At 44.6% G+C, this 24,412-nt stretch overlaps 1 protein-coding gene across 1 annotated transcript in view; it reads right to left on the reverse strand.

Moving 5' to 3' along the window:
* The window catches only part of CACNA1I (calcium voltage-gated channel subunit alpha1 I), a 537,094-nt gene that overhangs the window by 380,724 nt on the left and 131,958 nt on the right, over positions 1 to 24,412 (reverse strand). The gene's annotated exons all lie outside the window — the stretch shown is intronic.

Below are 24,412 nucleotides of genomic sequence, written 5' to 3' on the forward strand. Positions count from 1 at the left end.
GAAAGGAAATAGACCATATACAAGCACTGGGATGTCCATGCTTCATATGTCACACTGATTTGCAGCAGAACAGACCTGAGGACTATAGATAAAAGAATATATTTACATAAGTGAGGCAGCAAATTTTTCTAGGAAAAAATAGAGCATCAGAAAAATTTCTATTCTGGAAGATTTTCTGCCCTACACCACTGGTTTGGAGCACTCTTTCTCTGCCACTGCTGCAGTGATAACCTGCTGGCACAGTGGGAAGCTGGTTATGCAAGATCATATCATACCCATATTGGTCGATGACTGAAAAACAGCACATGTGGACTGAGGGATGTACTGTAAAATTGATCCAGTCCCTAACACAAGAACACTGAAAATGCTGTTCCTCCAGATAGATAAAACAAATTGTTTAACTCTGTGTCAACAGGAAATAGGAAATTCTTAAGTGGATGATGGAGGCAGAAGTGGGATAAGAATTTCTGCAGGGTGCTGCAGCAAGAAAAGTTTGAGAACCCCTAGTTTTTAGTCCACCTGAAGTTGCTGTCAATAACAAACTTTGCAAAGTAAGCTCTGGAGTAAGACTGTTCCCCAGTGTCACAAACACAAGGATATTTATCTATTTCATTAATAGCTGAATTTTCTCTGCAATGGGGACTCACAGGGGCTTCAACCTTCTCCCCTCGTTCACTTTATCCTCAGAACAACTACCTGTGAGTTGTTAAACTGAGAGTCTGTGACTGGCCTAACATCACCCAGCAAGCTTCCATGGCAAGGAGCCTAGCACAGCACAGCATATGTGATTCTCACCCTTTTTATCTTCATACCAACCTTGCAAGGTAGGTTAGGCCCAGGAGTAACAGGCCCAAGGACACCAAGTAAGCTTCATGAGCGAGTAAGAATTTGAGCCCAGGTATCTGAAGTTTTAGTCTGGCACCACTGCACTACATTGAGGGTGTAAACAGATGAGCAGTTTGGCCCTCCATAGCCATCCCTCTCCTCTGGATTAAATGGGAGTGATCACATGTGTGTATCTGGCTCCCATGCCCCACTCACCCTTACCTCATTCTAAAATGACTCCCATGTGGATTAAATAGCCACCAGGAAATTCCAGCGTCTTCCCCAACAAAGTACCTCCATGGTGAGTTTCTGGCTGTCTAATCACCCCAGCATGCCATGGAAATGCATGAGTGGTGTGATGATTCCACTCAATTTCCGGCACATCTTTCCTCCTCACACCAACCCCACACCATAGAACCAGCCAGGAGCACATGTGCACTTGTCTGTTTCTGCACACACACAGCAGGAATGTGGAAAAAGAACCCAACCCAGTTGCAGATCTGTGGTTGCAGCACATTAGCGATGTGGATGACCAACCAAGAGCCCATGGAGCTTTGACGCCAGCTTAGCAGTCACTGTCTGATTGATGCAAAGCAATACAAAATCAAGCAGCTTTTAAAAAGCTGATATAGTGCCGCAGCAACCTGTCCATCTGATTAAACACTTACTCTCGCTGATATCAGAAATACATCCAGCATAATGATTCACAGCACTTTTTCCAGTTCTTAACTTTCCCTTCCATCAAGTGTTGCTTGATAGAGGCCACACTTCATCTATTCTCTCCACTGCATTTATATTAATTTCACTGAACAGATGTTCCCATAATGACATTTACAGGTTCAAAAATAAACATCTGCATATATCAGTCTGAATATCCAAGACTGCAAGATGCGAATGACATATTATATTTCTGAGAGTTATCAGCAGACTTTAGCTTTGGTGACAAAATCTCAGTTTCAAAACAGCCACAGCTCAACCACCATGGAAACTCAGATACTGGAACTGTCTGCTCTTGAATTACCAGATATTTTCAGCATGTGTCATCTGCATAAACTCTCTCACCAAAATATTACTGATGTGAACTGTACAGCCATGTCCAAAGCTGTCTCACAGTTTTCTCAAAGGATGGGGGTGGTAACATCTGCACAACCTGCAGATCTAAAAATATTATTTCCAATATGAAGCTCTGATTAGACAAGACGAGTGTCCATAACAACAGAAAACAAAGCTGTGCCCTCTCAATGGAACACGTTAACAATCCATCTAACAATCCCAATTCCCATCAAGAAGTTAGCCATTTAAGTGAGCGATTTGCATCTGATCATTTATTAATACCAAGTATCTCTACAGCTCGCTTTATCTTACACAGTCATCAGTACTATGACAGCCAATCAACAATATCCTGTGGTTTTCCTGCTTGATGGTGTAGATTAGGGTCTTAGCAGGTCAGACACAAAGAAACTTTTTTCTAGGTTTTCTGAGCTTCACTAATAATAAGCATCATTTTGTCTAGTAAAGCAGCTCAAGAAGGTGCAGCTGCCTTTTTCCAACCTGGCCACTCCAAAAGGGAAGGAAGGGATCACTTTTAAGGGGGTACACAGTCTAGATCTAAAAGGCAACGGGGGGAGAGACAAATTCATCATGAAATGACTGGGGAACAGAAGAGCCTCATGAAGAGAGTTCCTTTGTGCCATCTAAATTTTCCATTGGACAGACGCAGAAGGGAGAACTCACCCTCTAAGCCTGCCATAAGAATGAATAACAGTTTCAGAAAGGTCTCCAAGTGGTAAGCACATGCAGGAGAAAAAAGTATGGTATTAATAATCACTGATGATGTTAGGTGATACTAGCCAACAAAGACCTGTGACATTTAAGCAGTCACTGTATAGAAACCACTTGCAACACTAAAAGAAAGGTATGACAATTTTGCCCACCCTCATAGGATTTTCTCTTCTTTCTGGCTAAGCTTCTTCTCCCTTTTCTTGTTTTTCTCTGTCCCATTCAGTTGTTTGAATGTATATCATTAGATGCTGACCCAGCCTGGGGAACTGAGGGGAGTCCTGCAGAGGTCCCTCCCCTTTCCAAACTGCACCTTCCTCAAGCTCCATCCCAAAATCTCCAGGTATTTCTCAGCTCAGAGCTGGCAACCCTATTGCAGCCATGTAGCTCTTTTGACTTGGAGAATAGGAGGCTCATGCATGCTTGCTGTCTCTTTGACAATTTTCATACTCATCCACTGTAACCCACTAATAGTTCCCAAGGAAATTGTCTCCCATTTGCTCCCTAAAAATATAAATTCCGCACTTTGGACTGGCTAGTAGTGTGTGTTTTAGCCAAAGATGAAAAGAATCAAGACAACCAATCACAACAAGCAATTTCAAACTTGTGAATTTCTGGCCCATTCATATAATGGAGGACAAGTTGATTACATCTATCAAGGACCTACAACAGTGTTAAAACCTATGCATACAGTCACCAAATAAATGAGGGAAGGAACACCCAGCCACCATGGAGTGCATTAGCAAGGGAAATTCAGTATTGAATAAACAGGTTCTCTATCAAACAAAGAGGCTTTGGCTAAGCTTTAAAGTGGAATTTGATCAACTTCATCATATTTAGAATAATAAATAGTGAAGGTTAGGTTCCCACCTGTTACAGATATTAGTGGGGGGGACACACACACATTGTGGTTTAAAAACTTCCAGGGGTAGGAGTTGGTGATTTCTATGAAATAGCTGCATTTATTAGAAGAAAGACATTTTTACTTTTGGGATTTTTATATTTCAGTTCACCGTAAGTTTTGAGTAACTGTTGTATTTTCCTTCTGTAAGAAAATAATGGACTAGACATGCCATGATAAGGAACTGTGCATCTGAAAACCTAGGAAAGTTGTGATATAAGACAACTCAACATCAACAGAAATTATTCATTTCCACATTCCTACTCTGCATTTTAGATTCCCAAACTGGCTTACAAAATTAGAATTAATATAAAAATATATAACAAAGTCAACCAACAACCTACAAACATTAAAAACAGTGCTTTATTTTTTATCAACAGAGCACAAACTAGATCAAAAGTAGAAAAGCAAATGGCTAAAGAAAGAGGAGTCACACATATCCATACTGAATAACCCAAATGAAGCCCTTTTAAACAGGTCAGTCTTTTTCAGGTTACAAATAGTTACAGGACAGTACTAAGCATTTCACTTTTCATCAGCTTTAACTGGTGAGCCAGGTGCGGTTCTTCCTGGGGTGAGATCTTGTCACTGTAGTGCATGCCCTGGTAACATTTAGATTAGATTACTGGAATGTATTCAACATGGGGCTGTGCTTGAAGACTGCCTAGAAACTACAGTTGCTACAGAATGCTGTGCTGTGCCAGAATGTTGACTGGCATGGGTTGTAGGGTCTATGGGTGCATTCACACACACTAAATAATGTGCTTTGCAATTGGATTTTTACTGTGTACAAATAGCAGAATCCACTTGCAAACAGTTACCATGTGAAAGCACTCAGAATCAGTACAATCATGTTTCATCTACACTGGGTCCCAATTTGTTTCTGAGCTCAATTCAAGATGCTGATATTGATCTTAGAGCCAGCACACCTTAAGGACTGCGCTCTCCCATATGGAATGTTGAATCAGATAAGCCTGGGTGCCTGCCTGCTTGTTTTCGGTGTGAATAAAACTGTCTATCTGTAGAATGATTTTAACTCAGTCATTTTGGGGGCCCGTGCCCGACCGGGTTCTGCTTATGGTGCCATAAAGTAACCCTTGCCTCAAAACCAGAAAGTCTGTGCGGACCTCATTATTTCCCTGCTCCACCATCAGAGGCTAGATGTGTGGCCTTCTCAGTCATGATGCCAGAGCTCTGAAACTCCCTCCCCAGGGAGATTAGCCTATCTCCCTCTACTGTTGTCTTCTGCCTGCAGGTGAGGATTTTTTGTTGTTGTTGTTCTGTCTGGCACATCCCTGTTGGCCCCCTCTCTGGCTTTTGGTGCTATGCATATTTGTATCTTTTTTATTGAATTTCTCTCTCTCTCTCTGTAGATATAGATATATGGTTTTTAATGTTGAAATGTTTTAATTGTGTTGCCCTGAGGACCCTATTTGGGTGGAAAGGCATCACAGACATGTTTTAAATAAATAAATAAAATATGTTTCCTGGAAGAGGAAATTCTACAGTCTTGGCACTGCCACTGAGAAGGAGATGCCCCATATAATCATATGCTGAACCTCTAAATATGGTGGGACAAAGCAAACCTTTCTAGAGGATCTCAGTGTAAGGGTGTAGTCATGTGGGAGAACATGGTCCTGAGGATGCCTTATTCCCAAACTGATAGATCCAAGTGGGCAGCTGTGTTGGTCTGAAGCAATAGAACAAAGCAGTAGACAAGTGCATCTTTAAGACCAACTAACTTTTATTCAGAATGTAAGCTTTCATATTCTCTAAGCAGACTTCATCAGACAAAAATGGAATGGAAAGCAACAGTTCTTAATAGAAGTGGGCATTAAGCTGGTATGTAGAATCATGGGAATGTTTTTAGCAGATTAAAAGAATCACAAATTGGGGTCTGTGTTTGTTAGTTAGTGTTGTTAACTGGGCTGAAACAACATTGGAGAGTGATAAAAAGCAGACTTATGTCGTAGGTGTGAAGTGCCATAAATCTGGGTAACATTCTGGCTTTGTTAGTTTTGAGTTTAAATAGAGGGCATAGTTACTCAAGAGGTTATAACATCATTATAGTTTGCCATTAGAAAAAAAGGAATACATTAAAATACAGTGGAGGATGGGTGTCATAAGATAAACAGCCAATATTCCTTATTTGAGTATGTCAATACAAACCCACCCACCCCCAATATTCTGATACACTGTTCTAAAAGAGAAATACATATTAGTTAGCCATTAGAAAAAACAGGGTACATTAAAATATAGTGGAAGGTGGGTTAGTATATGTAATGAGATAAACAGTCCATATCCCTTATTTGAGTATATCAATTTTAAAAAAATATTATTCTGATAAATTGTTCTAAAAATGAAATACATTGGAATACTGTGGATGTATAGCTATACTCACTGAGAGTGGGTTTAGCATATGTAATGAGATAAAAAAACCAACATCCCTGTTCAGTCCTGGGGAGGTGTTTGTTCCAAGTTTCATAATAATTTGTAATTCAGCAATTTCTCTTTCCATTCTGTTCTTGAAGTTCCTTTGCAGAAAACAGATACTTTGAGGTCACCCACTGAATGCTCAGGAAGGTTAAAGTGTTCTCCTACAAGTTTCTCAGTTCTGTAATTCCTGATATCAGATTTGTGGCCATTTATCCTTTGGCGTAGGGTTTGTCCTGTTTGCCCTATGTAGAGAACTGAAGGGCATTGTTGGCATTTAATGGCATATATAATGTTGAAAGATGAACAAGTGAATGAGCCTGAGATGGTGTAGTTAATACTGTTAGGTCCAGTGACTGTTGTCTGGCTGTAAACTGTTCAGGATATTAAAAGTCAAGAGGAGCACTCAGAAACAAACCAGAGACCAGTTAAGATGTTGCAGAATAGGGATGATATGCTTGAACAGGCTGACCCCTGCTAAGAACCAGTTACATTTTGGAACATCTGAAGCTTCTGAGAACTTTTCAAGGGCAGCCAAATGTAGAGAACATTAAAGTGGCCCAGTCTGGAAATCACCGAAGCATGCTTGACTTATGACCAGGTCAAACTTATCTTCATTATGCAAAGTAGTGAATGTACTGGTCTACAGCCCAAATTCCTGAGCTCAGCTTGTTTAAGGTAGCTATTAGAGTACTCATCACCCAAGCAATATAAAATGGAACAGTGGCGTGAGCAAAAGCACTGATATAGACTCATCAGTAATGCCCTGGGCCCAAATGATAAATACCCATTTCCTTGCTTTTTGTCCCCAAATAGCACTATAATCTGAAATAGCAAAAAAAAAAAAGGGGGGGGGGGAGAAGAAGAAAAGAAACAAAACATTCAGTGATCAAACTAATGAGATTGTAATTATTTTTGTAATAATTGAAGCATAGCCTTTTGAGTTTTGATGACATTTCCAAATGCCTAAGAAAAACAATAGACACTACAAACATATTTATTGTAGCTAATTATGAAAAACATGAAACAAGCTGACTCAGAGATGCAATAATTAAGATATCCTTAACAGTTGTTGTCAATCTGTGACATGCTTTGTCGCTGCGTGATTGATGGATGGTAGAGGTGGTGGTGAACATGGATGCTAGAAAATGCACACATTCAGATGTATCAATGCTCCAAGAGAATCACATATGCTCTCTCAGTAATCCCTCCAACAAACTTCAGTATCATTTTGTGCATATAGCACAGGGGCAGGGAATGGAACTACCTGAAGGCAGTTGGGGACTTTATGGCCAAACTCATATTGGAACCAAAGACTTTCAGCTCATCATGTTTTATGAGTTATTCTCTGATAACCAGCCCATGAGTGAGTTGCTACCCCCAGCATCAACATAAGTGAGATAGATCACTCTAGATACCTTTAAACCACTCACCAGTTATGAAGGCAGAAAGCCAGCAGGGGAGGGGGGTTATCCAGTGTTTTGCAGAAAGTGCTATGTGCACAATTATCTGGGTGGAAATCACGAGTATGTGCTCATGGTATTGAGCTGGTGGCTCTCAGGGAGCAGGTTCATTCCTTTGAGGCTAGGAATACCGACTTGGGGAAGCTGAGGCAAAGAGAGAGGTTTGGGGAAGAGATCCTCATGGACTTACCAGAACAAGTCCACTCCTGTACTGACAGCTCTTCTGTTGTGCGTATAAGAAAGTGGTCCTGGGAGGAAGGGTTTAGATTTGTTAGACACTGGGGAACTTTCTGGATAGGCCCGGTGCTAGGGGTTCCTGCGCCCCAGGCTGAACACCGCCCCCAAGTGCTTTATTAGCGTATGCTTTGCACACACACCTCGATGACCTCACACACCCCACTTTGCTGAAGCTTCCCAGCTCTGAGCGCATTTGCTGCCACACACCCCGACTTCACTGAGGTCTCCTGAGCCTTGGAAGGCCTCAGCGAAGTCTGGATGGCAGCAGGTGCCAATCCTGTAGCCACAGGGGGCCCCAAGGGGCACAGACCCTCTATTAAACCCCTGTAGGGCCCCTCCATTCAGTGCCTCCTCCGCTAGCCCGCCACCACTCACCCCTTCCTTTTGCAATCCCCCCAGCTGCCATCCGCCCGCCACTGCAGCCTGTGCCTCCTCTGCTGGCTCGCCACTTCCCACCCCTTCCCTTTGCACCCCCTCAGCACACCACCCGCTCGCCCACCACTGCAGCCTGTGCCTTCTCCACCAGCCCGCCGCTGCCCACCCCTTCCCTTCCCTGTGCACACACCCCCAGCATGCTGCCCACTCACCCACCGCTGCAGCCTGTGCCTCCTTCACCGGCTCACCGCAGCCGCTGCCCACCCCTCCTTTCCCTTCCCTTTCCATTGCCTCCCCCCCCCCCCACGTGCTTATGGCAGGGCCTTGTTGGTAATCGTGGGTGATGCACACTGGGACAAAAAAACTCCCAAATTCAAGTATAGTCTAGTAGGGCTGAACTTGCTGAGACTGAAGGAGGGAAAGATTTTGGGGTTGTGGCAGATAGTTTAATGAAAGTGTCAAGCCAATGTGCTGCAGCAGTACAAAAGGCAAACTCTGTGTTAGGGATTATTAGGAAAGTATTAAGAATAAAATGGCCATATTGCAATGCCCCTGTATAAATCTATGGTGCAGCCTCATTTGGAACACTGTATACTGTTCTGGTCACTGTATCTCAAAAAGGATATTGCAGAGCTGAAAGAGGAGGACAACGAAGATGATTAGGGTGTTGAATACCTTCCCTATGAGGAAAAGTTGAAGAGTCTCTGTAAGCCAAAATGCCCTCAAAAGAGGTTGGGGAATTAACAGGTGGGCAACTATGGCTCAAAAGGATCTAGAATCTATGTATACAGGATTCAACTTCCAGAAATTCTTACTAAATTTACTATGGACACTAATTAAGTAAAAAAAAATTGCTTTTATTACAGAAAACTATAGAACACACATACAAGATAATGGATACATACAGCACACATACAGACCTAATAAAGATAGAGAGAAGTGACACAAGCATGGACAAACGGTGATAATTACAGATTGTAGTCTTCAAGGAAGGCTCCAATGGTGATGAATGAGGGAGATAGGGGAAGGGACTCTCAACTGATCAGATATCGGGGGTGTATCTAAACAGCAGGACTGGGGTACACGTGCAGAATTTTGGGTCCGAGGTTATAAAGTCTACCTTGAACCCTAAGGGGGTAGGAGGTTCAGGGGCAGATGACAAGTGGTCAGATGGTACATGATGCTGACCCACATGATACATTACCTCAGAAAAGTGGAGGGTCCGAAGTGACCATAGGTGACTTGTGTGGTGGGCAGTGGCCAGTTTATTCTGGGTACCTGATTGGATGCCCATATCCAGCCAATGAGTGGACCTGGCCCTGGTTACCTGATTGGGCAGGCGGAGGCTCCAGTATGACAGTTGAGGGGATTAAAACAAGCTATACAAACTTATCTAAAAGTGACAATAGGTAGCTGAATTGATAACTAAGGTGACACCCGATCTACACAATAGCTCTGGCTCTGGGTGAAGCTGTTCTTCCTCTTCTTTACTCCTCAGCTGGCACCATCCTTTGTCTTGGGTTCTGTTGGACAAAAGCTTAGGCAGTCTGGCAGGATCCACGCCTAAGATAAACTTGATTGCCTTATGCAGAAGTTGAAGCAGCTGTTGGATACGTGAGTTTCTTGCTTTGCTGTAACGGAGTCCAGAAAACAAGATGGATTCTGGTGGTGTTAGCCTTTGGTTCTCAGAACCATGTTGGAAGGTGCTCTCCTTGATGGCTCATGGCTGCGCAGCTTCTTTCACTGCAATGACCAAGGCTGTGCATGCACGGAACGGCTGGAAGCTCGTCTGTAGTTCCGGCTAACACCCATCCAGAGATGTAGAATGCTGCTGCAAAGCTGAGACGTATAGTATCCACATAAGCCTTAGAAACTGTGGGCAAAGTCCACTTCTTAGAGCAGATGTGTGTGAGTCAAAACTCCAGGCACCCTGGCAACCAAGCTAGTGATCACGATGTCCATGTATATGAAAAGTAGGGAGCTTTTTCTTACATCTGGGACTTTTCAGTTTAGAAAAGAGAATAAGGGGGGACATGATAGAGGTTTATAAAATTATGCATGGGGTAGAGAGAGCTGACAAAGATACATTTTTCCCCTCTCCCAAAATACTTGAACTTGAGGGCATTCAATGAAGCTGATGGGCAGTAGGTTCAGGTTGGACAAAAGGAAATCTTATTTTACACAGAGAATGATTAAAATGTGGAATTAACTGCCAGGGGGATGTAGTGATAGCCACAGGAATAAACAGCTTTAAAAGGGGATGAGATAGATTCATGGAGGACAAGTCTATCAGTGGTTACTAGCCACTAGGGGTGTGCATTCGGTTCGGCCGAACCGAATCAACCACCGAATCACCCCTGATTCGGCTGTATATGGAATCGCATACAGCCAAATCCAATTGGGGATTCGGGAGCCGAGTATGGCTCCCCGTATACTTCCGTATAGATATTCGGAAGTATACAGAAAAGGCAGGAAAGGGGCTTCTGCAGCCTCAGCGGAGCTGCTTGCCTCCTTTCCCGCCTTTGGTAGCCTTTTCCCGCCTCTCCCATAGCCTCTCTGGGATCAGGGAGGGGGAAGAGGAGCCCCAGCAGCCAATCCAAAGCATGCATTTGCAAAATGCATTGCAAATGCATGCTTTGCAGGGCTGTTGTGTAGCTGATCCCCCAGCCATCAGCAACCTTGTTGTTCTTTTGATCTTTTGCTTACTTGGGTATCCAAGTAAGCACTGTTCTCTGGCCAATCACAGAGCAGTACTATTTTTTGAAACTGCTCTCTGTAGGGCCAGAGAACCTTTTTAAGGAGTCTGCCTGGCAGGACTCCTCCATTGCTGCTGTGGTGGTGTGAGAGAGAGATTGTGCTGTGCTGGCCCTTGGCCTCAGCTGCTGCTGCTCTCTCTCAGCCTTACCAGACTTGCCTGGAGTAGAGAAGACGTCTAAGGTAAGACAGTCTTGGGGTTCTTGTTTTTATTTTAGTTGGTAAAAGGACTTTTTAAGACTCAGAGTCCCTTTACTTATCCAGATTTGGGTGGTGGGTAGCTTATTTGGGGTTAGGGTCGGGGGGTTCTGCTGGGGGAGGGGGCCTGGAGTGGGGGTTTTTTTGCCAATTTGCCCATATCTTACTTTAGTGAGAGGACTTTTTAAAGTGCAGTGTCCTTTTACTTTTCCTGATTTGGGTGGCTTGGATTTCTTGGGGTTAGGGTGAAGGGGGTTTTTTTGGGGGGGAGAGGTTGGTAAAGTTCCTGTATTGTTAAAAGATAAGTTTTTTACTGTTTTCAAAGGATTCTGTGTTTGATTTGTTGCTGCTGTGTTGTGCTGTTGTTCCTTTTCTCTTCTGGTTCTTGGGGTGCTGTTTAGCCTAATTTCTTCTAAGTTCTTCTGGTGCTGTTTAGCCTAATTTTCATTGTTTAAAAGGCCACTTTTTAAACAGTTGCGTTTGTGTTGGCCTTCTGTTTGGATCTATTCTCTATTGCTGCAGGTTTTGCATCCTCCTGTCCTGTTGTTCCCATTTTCCTGGTTCTGGTTTTAGGGGGGCGGGGGGTTGTTGACTGATTTGGCCTGAGGTTTCTTATTGGTGAAAAGGCCACTTTTTTAGCAGTTGAGTTGCTTGGCCTTTTCTGATTGTGCTGGTTTTTTTGGGTGGGTGGGTGGGTTAAAAGTTAAGTTTCTTTCTGTTTTGGTTTTTTTAAATTACCTCTGGTTGGTGTGGGGGTTGGTGAGGGTGTGTGTGGGCTGGGTCACTTTCATGTTTTTATAGAGTTATTTTTGGAGTCTGAGTGTACTTTTGGTTTGGCTAGAGCCACTAAATAGGCTGCCCCACTAACAAGGGTGTTTTTAGGGATTGTGTTTTTTCAAATTAAAAAAAAACTTAATCCAGTTTAGGGCTTTATCTCCTTTCAAAATTCAAGTAGGCCAGATAGGGGTGATTTAAAAAGATTTTAGGTTTCTCATAAAAGGCAGTGTGACTACTAGGCCACATCAGGCTCCCTTTTAAAGAGACTAATGTTGCAGTGCATCTTGCTTTCAGCCACTCTCCAGGAGCGTTCTGTGGGAGTACAGGGAAGCCAGGCATCTCTGCCTGAGATGTTTGGTGCGGGACGCACCTGTGTCCCAAGAGGGGGAATCAGGTATGGCAGGAGGATGATCGCCTGGAACCTTGCCAGGTTGATCGCCCATGGGCTTCCATTTTCAGTGATCGAGAATCCTGGGGTGCGAGGGTTGCTCGAGTACCTGGTGCCCTGGTACAAAGTTCCTGCAAGAACCACCATTAGCAGGACCATTGTCCCAGCTGTTTTCAGGGCGACCAGATCTGTGCTGAAGGAGCATTTGTCCCGTGCTGCCGGGGGGACTGTTCATTTCACCTCAGATATCTGGAGCTCCCAACATGTGTTCGAGGGATATCTCTCCCTGACTGTGCATTGGTGGTAACCCAGAGAGCTGGGGGCAGTGCAGTGTGGGGGTGGCAGCAGTAGTGGCAGGCAGGGTCAGGGCTGCCAGGATGGCTATCGCTGGGCCTTGCTGCACGCCAAAGCAGTCGATGCACCGCACACGGCGGACACTCTCAGAGTCATCCTCTCATGGCAGTTAGAGGGCTGGGTAGGCAGCGGGGACATCGCCATGGGCTTCGTGGTGACTGATGGTGGCGCCAACATCAAGGTGGCTGTCCAGCATCAGGGCCTAAAATGCCTTCCTTGCATGGCCCACATTCTGCACCTTGTGGTTAAGGACGCATTGGGCCAGACGAAAAGCCAGGATCGTTGGTATCTAGCCGCGACCCATGAGTACCGACTTCTGCTCCCGAAGTGTCGGCACATCACAGTCACTTCTCACACAGCAATACAGACTTGTATCGGCTGCGTGAGAAACAGACACTGACAGGCGTGCCAGGGCACCGCCTGATCGGTGACGTCAGCACACGCTGGAACTCCACCTGTGCCATGCTGGAGCACATGGTGGAGCAGAGAGCAGCCCTGGATGCCTTTGTCTCTGAGACAAGGGTCTTTCGGGATCAGAACCGTCTCACCCAAGAGGATTGGGTGGTCATTTCTCAGACTGTGGAGGTTCTTGGGCCCTTCAAGACCCACACAGAAATGCTCTCGTCTGACACGGCGAGCATCGCACTGGTCGTCCCCATGGTCCAGATGGCCCGTGAGGACCTGGCCTCATTTCTAGTGCCAGCTCAAGGCTGTGCAGACATTCTTCCAGTGGTGCACACCCTGGTTGTTAGGCTGCAGGAAGGGCTTGAGGCCCGCTTTCAGACTTTCACCCAGGATAAGGTCTATATGATGGCGACCATGTTAGACCTGTGCCTTAAGAGCACAGTCACCGAGCGGGCCAACAAGCTCAATCGCTGGCAAGACGAGCTCTCCCAAATGGTCGAGCGTTCCAGAGTCAGGGCAGGCCCAGTGCCGGTAGTTGAGGAGGAGAGGGGTGGAAGCAGCTCATCTGCCACTTCCACTGCTGTTGTTCATCCCCAACCTCCCCAGCTAGGCACTGTTTCCCACCAGACTCACGCCACTAAGAGTCCTGAGATGACACTCATCGGGCGGGTCGCTGGCCCCTCTAGGAGCGGTAGGGCACCGAGAGCGAAGACGGGTGCTGCGATGGTGAGGGACTATCTTTTGGAGCCCCTCGAGCCACAGGAAACGTCTCCTTTGGACTACTGGGTCATGAAGGAGGAGGTCTGGCCGGCCCTCTCCTCCGTGGCCAAGGCGTTCCTCTCATGCCCACTGACGAGCGTGCAGAGCGAGCGCGTCTTTTTGCATATGGGCGACATTGTCTGACCACATCGCAATTGCCTGCAACCCTGGACAGTTGAGCAGTTGGTCTTCCTGAAGATCAACTTGCCTCTGTTCGGCTCCCCGAACGTAGACTTTGAGAGTGAATAAAGTGAGCACCTACTTGTGCCTGCATCCTCTCTGGGCCCGCGCTTGGAAGGTGGTTGTAAAACGGTCCTCCACTAAAAATAGACTAGAGTCCAAAGACAGCCCAAAAACTCACTCACAAATTGATTGGCAGTGCATCCCCCCACCCCACCCCTCATCCCTCCCCAAACCAAAAGTGAATGCTGGTTTAAAATCTGCAAAGCAATCCAAATTTCCCCAGTCCCCCATCCACACATGCCTAATAATAGTGAAAGGGCCATTGCAGCCCCCAACTGTAACCAACAGCACCCACAGGCACAGCCAGGATAACCCAGTTTTTTTTTTTCAGGGGCAGGAGGAGGAAAGAGGGAGGTGCCAGTGATGATGACAGGCAACCAGCAGCCATATCAATGCTGAGGTCCCTCTAATGGGACAGTGATAGCTGGTGTGCTGCTGCTGAGCTGAGAGAGAAGGAATGGTTGCCTTCCTCTCACACAATCTGAAGCCCTCCCAGTGATCTTCCTCATTTGGGGTGCAACTCTGGCTTGCCTCCTCGTGGTGCACCCTGGGTAACGCAAAAGAGCCTAGACCAGCCAACCATCCATCACTCAAGGTAAGTCTAAATGCTTCTTGCTTTGTGTCAGATACAGAATGATGTGGAGCTAGGTGCGTTCCACCACTTCTCTTGTGTTGTTTGGGGCAGGACTGGAGAGCTGGCATCTGTAGATTGTGTGTTCTGTGGTAGGGAAGCTAGCACCTGGGTGAGTGACCCAGAGCCAGCATGCTTGTTGTGCTTGGCCAGCTCTCCCCGCGTTCTTTGGGGCAGGGCTGGAGAGTTGACATCTTGGTTTGCTGCAGCCAGGTCTGCAGAGCAGACCTTGAGCAGATTGTATTTTGTGTGGCAGGGTTCATAGAGTAGATAGATGTATATTGTGCATTTGAGTCCTATAGAGATTCTCTGGTGTGAAGTTAGGTTTGGCTTTGGGTGCCCCAGGAATTGGACCCCCTGGCCCAATCTTTTTGGGACTTTGGGGGTTTGTAGGGGAAAGTCCCCTGAAGGTCCCCTGCAAATTTGGGGGTTCTCCCTCAAACCCCCTTCCCTCCAGGTGGCTTCAAATATACCCTATTTGCCATGGATTTCAATGGCCCATAGGGTATAATGGGGCCGTATATTCAGAAATAGCCGCGCATCTACCGTATCTGCGGCTATTCCGACTACGGAATTCAGAGATATACGGGATTTTGTATTCTCCCCCCCCCCCCATATATTTCCGAATCTGTGTACTACCGATTTTTTTTTTTTTGCACATCCCTACTAGCCACAGTGACTAAGGGGAACCCACATTCAGAGGCACTAAGCCTCTGAATCTCAGAGCCAGGAGGTAACATGAGAGGAAAGTTTCGACCTCCATGCTGTTGTTGGCCCTCCAGAAGAACTGGTTGGCCACTGTGTAAGATAGGGTGCTATACTAGATGGACTATTAGTCAGACCCAGCAGGGCTCTTCTTATGTTCGTATGATCAATTATGGCCCCATCACACTGTGCTGGCTGGCCTTATCCTAACCATGTCTAATAATGAAGCCAACAATTTTTTACACTGAACAAGTGAAGCTAATTTTGTTGAAATCAATATTGTATATGTTTTAGCTTTGTGGCACAATTTACTTTGCTTTGTCATGGGCTTTGTATATGTTTATACCAGTATCAACAGCAATTGTTATCATGATGGCTTTCTTCAGCTCTCAGTTCTTTTAGATAAATTTCAGCACTGGATATTAATCCCAAAAAGCCTGAAGAAGAGTGAAAATCATACACCGAATCATCATATACAGATGACATAAAATCACCTACTAAGTTCAAGCAGACTTGACAGTCTCATAACTTCATTTTCAGCAAAGATATAAAAATGTCATTTGTCTTTCAGAAATGTGCAACTCTCCACACATGTAAACTAAAAGTTAATATCTATATATTAAAAAATCTGGTAAATCATTAATATGTTACCTATACTTGATATATTTTCTTGATCATAATTCCTATTAGACTCGGGATGCATCAGGACAACCTGATAGTCTATTGAAATATATAATCCTCTCACTACCATATCTATACACACAGAGAAAGAGAGTCCTTAAAATAGTGAAAACTGTGCTTACAGCTAAGAATAAAATAAATGCAATTAACACCTGGGCAGTCCTGGCTCTGACTTATTCCATGGGTATAATTAAGTGGTCTGATACTGATTTGAAGAGCTGAATAAGTAATAATGATCCTATCCTCAAATTTTGCTCACTGGGCAGGTTAGAATCACTTTGTAAACCCCCTTTTTGCAGAGAGACACAATGCTTAGGGCTTGGTCCTGTCCCCTGCAGTGCTGTAATGAGAGAGGTATACGGTAAAATAACCGGTTGAAGTCAAAGGACAACCTCAGATGAATGCCTACCCACCTCCTCCCCACAGCAGCACCTCCTCCCCACAGCAGCAACAGAGGACAAAATCTGAACTAATTCTACAACCATGCATGGCACAGAACTAGAGGCACATAAGATCTAGCCAAGGAATTCTGATTTCTTATACCAAGCATGAAAGCACAGAACAATATCCCTCTGCTTGCAAACCCTGTCAGTGGGGACTTGGTAATAGCCACACTAGTGAAAGGAAAACTGGCATCAAACATAACTGTTAGCATAGCAGAACCCCCAGCTGCAGTTTTAATCATGCACCTTATAAAGGAAATGAGGACCACATGCCAATTGGATGGGGGAAACACCAGCTACTCTCTCTGTCTTCCCCTGCTATTGCCGTATTGCTTTTTGCAGGATTTCAGAGGCAGGCGACATTGTGATGGAGCAAACTGAAACTGCAGACAGACTTCATATCCCACTCTCTATAGAAGATGAGTGAGATTGTTGGAGTGGCTGCATTTGTCTTCCCAATTGGTGAAGCTGAGTAGAGAAACCCAAGGGAACTGTCAGTGGGTAGATAGGGAGCTAAGTAGAGGCATGTGGTATGGAAGTCCTCTTTCACCTACTCTCTCAACCAAGTCCTCTTTCACCTATTCTCTCAACAATTCCTGACTTATTATCACTACCATCATCAGGTAAATTGGAGGGAAGGGGGAGGCAAAGGGATGGGGAAAGGATCTCAGAAGCTCACAAGAGTGCCAAGTGGGCCCTGGGGATGTCATTAGGAACATGGTGGGAACCAACATCAGAACTGGTTCAGAAGTAATGCTATTTTTCAAATTTTGGTGGAAAATAATGTTTTAGATAAGTCCATTCCAAATTTGGGGGTGGGGGGGGGTTACTAATCATTCAGAACACTTGTCAAGTACATCAAGTTATCTGTCCACATTTTGTTACCCTCTCTTTGATGAGATTTCAGCCCCAACCTCTTTCCTTTTGCACATCAACATAATTGTAGAATAACCCCTCAGATTAATTCCTGCTTCTGTGTAAACCCTCCATTGTTGCATCTTCCCCTGCTCTGGTTCCTTTAATGCTACTGTCGGGAGCAAGCATGGAGGACATTTAAGTAACAAAAAGTAAAGATGGGGAGTTACTTCCTTTCAGAGGGAACCAAAGGGCAAAAGAGGCAAGGGAATAGTTATATTAAAAACAACATAAACCCTCTTTGTAAATAAACTGCAATGGCAATGTAGTGGCAATGTAGATTGTTAACACACTGTTTAGCTTTCAACATGGACATACATGAAACTGCCTTATACTGAATTAATGGTCAATCAAGGTCACTATTGTCTACTCAGATGGACAGTGGTTTTTCAGGGTCTCAGTCTTTCACATCACCTACTGCCAGGTCCTTTTAACTGGAGGTGCCAAGGATTAAACCTGGAACCTTCTGCATGCCAAGCAAAGGCTCTTCCACTGAGCCATAGCCACAGTCAGCATTAAAGGGCAATAAAGGGGATAGTGCCATGCTAGCCATTTAGTGTGAAACTGACATTTTTCACTTAGTTCCAATGGGCAATCTAGATGGCATCACTAGCAAACAGTTGGATTCTAGTACTTACTGTTATTTTCCTATTATTTTCTAGATCTGATTTGCAGTGGTTTTGCTTAAGATGTAACAGCAGTGCCATGCTGTCTCATATGTACAGTCAGAAGACTGCTGAGGTTTATCAGATACCAAGTTCACTGCCCATTTTAATGTTTTATTACTGTTTTAATGACTTGCAAATTGATTGTTGATTATGTGATTACAAACAATAAAATAAAATTATAACCAGTGAATTTAGCTACAAAGTGTAAACCAGTATAGAAGCCTCCCTTTCCCAAAGTGAACAAGAACCAGTAATTAACAATTTGTGAGTGCCCTGTGAGAACCAGTAAATTAGCTAGGACAGGAAATAATTAATTAGGCAGGAAAAAAAGAACACAAAGAAAATTACAGAAGTAAGCCTCTGCTGATGTACTTCCAAATAGACAGAATCTTCCCCATAGGAATGGATTTTTATGGGGAAAACATAATATACAATAAATGCCGTGTGGAACCACCATATTCATTCTGCTAGCAGCTGGGGAAAAAGGGGATATTTCAGAAATGCAAACTATTAATGTGTAGAACCACAAGACAGAACAGGAAACTTCTCACTGTGTGAATAGTATCTGGAATGGTTCTGTATCATCCCCAAATAAGACTATTTCATAAGCTATATATGGCATGTGTATGGCAAAAGTGCCATCTTGCCTTCCTTCAGGGGTTATTGTGTTTAATAATGGGTCTAGTCTTCCTTGCAGGTGCTATTAATTAGTTTTTCAGCCTGCCTGGTGTTTGGATGGGCCTGACATGCTGTTGCTGTAATGTGTCATTCAATTTGCATTCTGTAACATGGTATTCTATAGGCATCCTGATTCATGGTATCTGCTGATTATGCTTCAGAACTTTCAGTTCTCTCACTTTGACTTATAGTCTGGTAACAGACATGATTGTGTCTCCATTTCTAAGAAATGTGCAGGTGGACTAGGGAGGAAACTGAAACGAGACTGAACTGGAACTTATCACACTGCTTGGTAACCCATTAGGAGGACTTGGCTGTTGATCTTGATCCTCCAAATAGTTCTATGAGGCGCCATCCATGGGAATTAGCCCTAGATTGGCAAGAGACTTTTTGTGTGTGTTTTATTACTATTACTGGATGCTTTGTTCCTGCTTTTGTTATTCCTGGCTGTTCACACTACAAGGCCACATGCTTTGTATCTGAACTCAATAAACCTTTTACTCTTTTAATATGAGAACTGGTGAGTTGGGTTAATAACTGGCAGAACCTTACAACAGGCTTATCATCTTCAAGATCAGAATGAAAGTAGACAATTAGCTTCCCATGAGAGTGTGTCTTCAGTGATGGGAGGGGGGAAGACCAGGAGCAATGACGTAATTTTCCAGAGCTTTCTCCTGAAGATGTGTTGTGATTGGATGTCATCTGCACCTGACTTAGAGGGCCAAAACCATAATTGATATATAACTCCAGAGGCTCTTGATTGCAGGCCTACTCCTATGCTTCACAAATGCAGAGACTGTAAATCACACTTATATTCACCTGGATGTTTGTGCCACCTGAACAGTGTTAGGTAGATAAAGCTAGCTTTTTTGTTTTGCTTGCTGTTTGATCTGTGGTAACCTGTTGGCTATATTTTCATTAAATCATCTGTCTTCATAATAAATTACATAAATATATATATTTTAAAATAACATCAATCTGGTTATTCATGTGCAACTGCCCTGGGAACCCACAGGGTCAGCCCATTGACTCCTTGACATTATGGGATTGTGCAACTACAGTGCCCTTGATTTTAGCTACCTCATAGCATGTGTTAGCAACTTGGAGGAGGAGGATATTGGATTTATATCCTGCCTTTCAGTCAGAGTCTCAGAGCAGCTTACAATCTCCTTCCCTTCTTCTCCCTCCAACTGCTCTTGAGATAACGGCTCTGAGAGAACTGTGGCTGGCCCAAGGTCACCCGGCAGCTGAATGTGAAGGAGCAGGGAATCAAACCTGGTTATCCCAGATTAGAGTCTACACCAAACTGGCTAGAGTGTAAGTGCAGGTCCTTAATTCCACTGCTGTTATTTGCACATCTTTAAAGAGTGCTGAGGGAGTTATGGCAGTTCTCCTTGTCCAGCAGAGCTGCAGCCTCAATTGATTCCAATTGCATTCACTGCTGAGAAAATGTGGGGTCAAAGGGACAAGGGAGGCTTGGAATAAAACAGAGATGTAGAGAGGATAGGGGAGCAGAAAACATCCTCCAACAGAGGAGAGAGAGATTGCAGCGATAAAAGAGAGAGGCTTTCATGGCCTAAGAATATCCAGACAGCGTTTAAAAAAGAGAGATAAGAATGAAGGGGAAGCTGCCTGGTCAGATAAAAGAGATGGGAAGATTTTTTTATATATAGGATAACAACCAACAGAGAGGAGGAGAATACGAGCCACACTGGCAGTGACATTTCTTATGGAAGTAGTGCTCTCATTTACAGTCAATGAGACCTTTTTCCTTATGTGGCACACATTGTATTCCTCCCAGGCAATAAAGAAAAACAGAAGCTGTGGGTGCTTTGAGAAGAAAGTGCACATTATACATTTAAAGCTAAAGCAAATCCATATTACTTTCCTATTTTTTCAGAGGAGGGCATGGTTTGTGCTTCCCTCCCTCATCCTGACATCCCAGTCACATTCCCTGTCTGTCTCCATGCCACATATTGTTAATCTTGTTCTTGTCTGTCTCAGTATTAGAGTTAATGTCTACAAAATACCTGTGACAAGATGGGGGTATGTACAGAACTGTGGTGATCAGATCCGAAGTCACCCTGTTTTATCCCTCAAAATGAGTTTTTAGACCATGTTCTCCAGTTACCTTCCATCTTTTTAATAGCCAATGCCAGGAGTGATTTAGTAGAAAAAGAGATGTTGGCGCTCATTAGCACAACTCATTTGCATAACTCATGTGCATATGCCACATACCCCTGACATCACCGGAAGGTGTACTAAAGTATATCAGCTCAGCATCTACCTTAAAATGCGTCCTGAATACAATTGTTATAATAAAACCCACAGCTTCTGTTACTTTCTCCTATGCAGGGCCACATGTGGCATGATGAAGATTTCCATCTGTCTGCTTTATATGTTTTGGTTATTTTTCCATTTTTTTTAATGGGGGGAAAATATTAGAAAGTTTGTCAACTCTTAGAGTTCTGCAACATTCTCACAGGCCGTTTGAACAATGGAGCCCAGAAGCAAGTATTTTTGGGGTGGGGTAAGAAAGAAAGAGCAGAATAAAATTTAGAGGTTCCGGAACTTCGCTTCTGTGAGCTCCTGCCCAAAATGAGGCCTGGTGTTCACTAGCAATTCATTTACTAACAGATACGGCTGAAAGATCGCCAAAAGCAAGGAGTAACTGATCTGATTCCTCCAAATAGCCAGTATCTATGGCCCATATGCCTAAACTGATGGGGCAGTAAAGGCTAACAAACTAACACAAATGGTAAATGCTTATAATCAGAAGGCTTCCAGTACATTCATCAATGGTCTATTTCACAGCATCAGTTAAACCTAAGAATTTTTTTTTCTGATATCAAAATTACATTTTCTTTTCACATCCTTCTTGAATCAATCTTATCTCTCATCACCTATGCCTTCCTCAGTAACCTGAGAAAGGCTGCCATGTTCTCCCATCAGATACTGCTTAATCAAGTCAAAGACATTTCATGGTTTTTAAAACTCTTCCCTAAAGAGCTTGGAACTCCTCCTGAGAACCTCTTCCAGTGATAGTTTACGCTGTTTGCAGTGTTGTTCTGATGCACACTATGAATCACATTGTCATTTCACAAACAGACCTCCCTGCCTTCCTGTTATATTTTTGAAAATCCACTCCCTTCCAATAATGTAAGCAGAGGTGATGAAGGATACTCGTAAACTGACTAGCTGGTGTTGTTATTTTGGTTTTGTGAAAAAGAGTGACAGGTAGTGTTGGTGCAATGTGTTAGATGCTTCCCATGCCATTTTGCTATGGCACACCAATGGCACTTTATGTCTCCCCAATTCCCCACTGTATCTGTGCTTGGTTTTTCAAACAGCTCTTTTAATGCATGTCACTCCCTGGCAACCTCATACCCTAGAAACTGATATAGTGAGGACTTCATTCATCTCAGTCCTGCCTTTGTAACTTTATTGCTCTTCCAATACTGGCACAAAACTCCAAGCATTGCTAGCAAGGCTACACAATACAACACTTTGATAAAGATGCCTCAAGTATAGCATGTCCTTTATTCACTTTAAAATCTAAATCTGGAAAATAAGGGTTAACATTGTGTGGACCTGAACATTCATTTTTTTTTTCCTTCCTGGTTTCCAAAACTGTGCAGAAACTGTGGAAATGAAAATAGAAAATAGAGTACAAACATGGAAATAAATAAAATTGGCTAGGCTACAATCCCAGCAAAAAGTCATAGCTAAGCGTGCTCTAGGTCTCAATGTGACTGTTGGCCAGACATTGGGTGTGATCAGGTGGGATTTTTGGCATACCATAACCATTCCCACCCCTCGATTAGAGAGGTGCAATCACATGTGCCCATCTGTCCTCCACGGTGCACTCACAACTACTTCATGCTGCAGTGCCACAACAACACATTAAATAGCCACCAGGAACTTCCTGGTGGAAAATTCCTTGTCATGCCTCTGTGGCATGCTTCCAGCCATCTGAACAGCCCAGGCATGCCATGCACATGCTGTGGACACACAGGAGCAGTGGGAACACTCCTCTGGTGTGTGCACAGCCCTTGCCTCTCTCAGAGGCTGGGCAGGCATCATCTAATTGCTATGGTGCACCTGAAACAGCACCAGACCTTAAAGCCTGCAGACCACCACAGCAACTACCTTGTATGCTCACACCCTTCTTTACACTCATATACTTCTTTGTGCCAAAAGAGGCCAGAGACAATCAGGGCAAACCACATCAGCACAGTGCCACTATTACACCAGAGGAAACTACCATCTGCAAACACTTAAACCTGTACAGCTGCCTTATAGTGAATCAGGCCATCAGGGTAAGTATTGTCTACTCAGGCTGGCAGCAGGTCTCCAGGATCTCAAGCAGAGGTCTTTCCCATCACCTGCTATCTGATCCTTTGAACTGGCGATACCAGGGATTGAACCTAGGACTTTCTGCGTGCAAAGCAAAGGCTTCCACTGAGTCACAGCCTCTCCCCCACAGCAAAAACATGAAGAAAAGCAAAAGGGAGACTGGGCAGAGTTTGAGTTATGACAGAGGAAGAATGCAAGTTAAAAGAAAGTCTGCGCTTGTTCAGCAGCCTGTTGGATTTCTCTACTGACAACAGTATAAAACTACACATGCAAAAAAGGCGGCATAAGTCAAAACACTCCCACTGAAGTAAATGGAGAAAGGGCCCTCACCTTCTTTCCCCTCCTTCCCTACAGCTACAACAGAGGACAGAAGTCCAACTAATTCTACAGCTAATGTTAGCATACCACCATGTGATATAAGGCTATCTAACTTTGGCAGCATGTTATTTAGAAACAAACAACTGGGATCTTGGTGATGGAAATTTTACAGATGAGTGCAAAAGGGAACAGGGAGTACAATAAATCAAACAAGCAACTTAGAGAGAACCAATAGAAATAAAGAGCCCTTGACTTCTTCAGACTTTTCCAGATTTGGTGCCTCCTAGACACAGCCTCTGAACCAGCAGTGGGGGGTCACAACATGTACATGGCTCCCCACACAGATAGGTAATACAGAAGGCTCCAGCCCAGAAGAAAAGCCCATACCTCAAAGTGATTTCCTGAACTTCTTTCATCTATCTCCCATTCTTCCAAGAAGAGACAGATATGAAGAACACACAGAAAACCGGGCCACAAAGTTTATCCTCTCATGCAAGTAGTAATAACTGTATACTAGCTATACAGTCCTCATAGGCTTCCCAACCCTCCCGCCCTGGCGGGGGACCTCAGAATTTCCAGCCTCTTCCCCCGCTCCCCAAAAAAACGGAAACAGGGGGAGGGGGGAACGGCGCCAAGGAGCGTGGCGAGCCGCCCCATCTCGGAGCGGGCAACGCCGCTGCACTGCTGCCACCTCTTCTCTGCTTCACCGTAGCTGCTCCTCCAAGATGGGCTCAGGCTGAGCCCATCTCAGAGGAGCAGCTAAGATGAAGCGGAGAAGAGGCGGCAGCAGAGCAGCGGCATCGCCCGCTCTGCTCCGCCTCTGAGGTGAAATCAGAGAAGGGGAGGGTGGAGGCAGGCCAGGAGCGTGGCGAGCCAGACTCGCGGCTCGCCACGCTCCTGGCCTGCCTCCACCCTCCCCTTCTCTGATTTCACCTCAGAGGCGGAGCGGGTGACACTGCTGCACTGCAGCCTTTTCTCCACTTCACCATAGCTGCTCCTCCGAGATGGGCTCAGGCTGAGCCCATCGTGGAGCAGCAGCTACGGAGAAGAGGCGGCAGCCGCGCAGCGGCGTCGCCTGCTCCGCTCCGCCTCTGAGGTGAAATCAGAGAAGGAGAGGGTGGAAGGA

Source organism: Heteronotia binoei, chromosome 8, assembly GCF_032191835.1.
Source record: "Heteronotia binoei isolate CCM8104 ecotype False Entrance Well chromosome 8, APGP_CSIRO_Hbin_v1, whole genome shotgun sequence".
Lineage (NCBI taxonomy): Eukaryota > Metazoa > Chordata > Lepidosauria > Squamata > Gekkonidae > Heteronotia > Heteronotia binoei.